Raw genomic sequence first — 1,371 nt, 5'->3', positions numbered from 1 at the left:
CAGCACAGCCAAACTCACTCTGAAAATCAGTTCCGTCAATTTAACAAGTTTATCGTACTGAACGCTCATAATTTTTTCAGACAAGTAACAAATACTTTTTAATGTTAATCTAAATAATCTAATGAGATATTTTAGCAATCTAATCTTATGAAAAAATGGGTTCAGAAAGGGCTTAGAAGGTAACAAAATATTAGAAGCAATCTAAAATCCCATATCCATGAATCAGCTTGTCTTCAAGTAAAATTTGGTTGTGTCCTTGAAGAAAACTTCTATGATGCTTGTCATGATAGCATTCAAAATCTGTTTGGAAACTTTTTAGTTTATATTTTTGAAGTGGAGCCACTTGTCAAACCTCGTGCGTAGCACTTGGTTTCTGAGCGTGAGAGAGATACCCGGTTCAAATATCCTTCCCGCCTTTTTCCTTACCGCTATTGGGAATGGAATTCCCAGCAGTTCAAGACGAAAAGGGCATTCATTTTATTTAACTTTATGTATTTACTTCCTTCTTTTCCTTCGCTTCAAGTAAAACTTGAAACTGTAAGACGCCAACCACACTCGCTTACCGGGTATATATTATAGTACCAAGTTCATTCAATTTATTGCAGTTGGAATGTTAAATTCCGGTTAAGTTAGGTACTAACTAGCCCACAACAAGACAGTAAGTTTTGGAAGCATAAAGTTCCAATAGAAATTACCTAAAAATGCCCTGGATGGTGATTTAAAAGGCTCATATTGTTCTTCAAACAACACATTGAGATATGTGTTCACAAATTTCCAACACGCTGTTCCACGAGCAAATTACTGGAGATCATGGTCAATTCCTAGCGCTGTGATTGGCTTCTTAATCAGTCTTTCAACCTTAAGATTGCTGGTTTTGCGAATTTTAATCCGTCATTAGGCTTCTAAAGATAGTTTTAAGTACATTTAGCTAGATCAAGCTCCTGAAACAGTTTGAAATGGCCTAGCAAACACTACTTTCATGATTTTGAACGAAGTAGAGGCATCTGCTTTTAACATTTTACCTAAGACTATTTTGCCCAGTCGCGATTTAAGATATACGTTCACGAAACCGCTAGCACGAACTCTTCTTTTTTTTTAAAGATGTAATTAAAGTTCAGATATTTTTCGCTCTGATTTCATTTTAAGCAAATTTATGTAAGAGTAAAAAATGATGGTCAACAAACGCATTTTTTGAAAATGCACTTGCTTTCATTATGTGCACTCTGTTCTGCAAAATCATTCTAACAGGTATTATAACTCACCCAAGGGTGTGTGTAATTCTTGAAATTTTCTTTCCACAAAATCAGCTTGTGTCATATGGTGAGTTTTGAATGGTTTTGCTCCAGGGCACAGCAACGCGTTGGTGCTTAG

This window comes from Tigriopus californicus, chromosome 9 (genome assembly GCF_007210705.1).
Source record: "Tigriopus californicus strain San Diego chromosome 9, Tcal_SD_v2.1, whole genome shotgun sequence".
NCBI lineage: Eukaryota > Metazoa > Arthropoda > Copepoda > Harpacticoida > Harpacticidae > Tigriopus > Tigriopus californicus.
Note: the sequence above shows the minus strand (reverse complement) of the source record.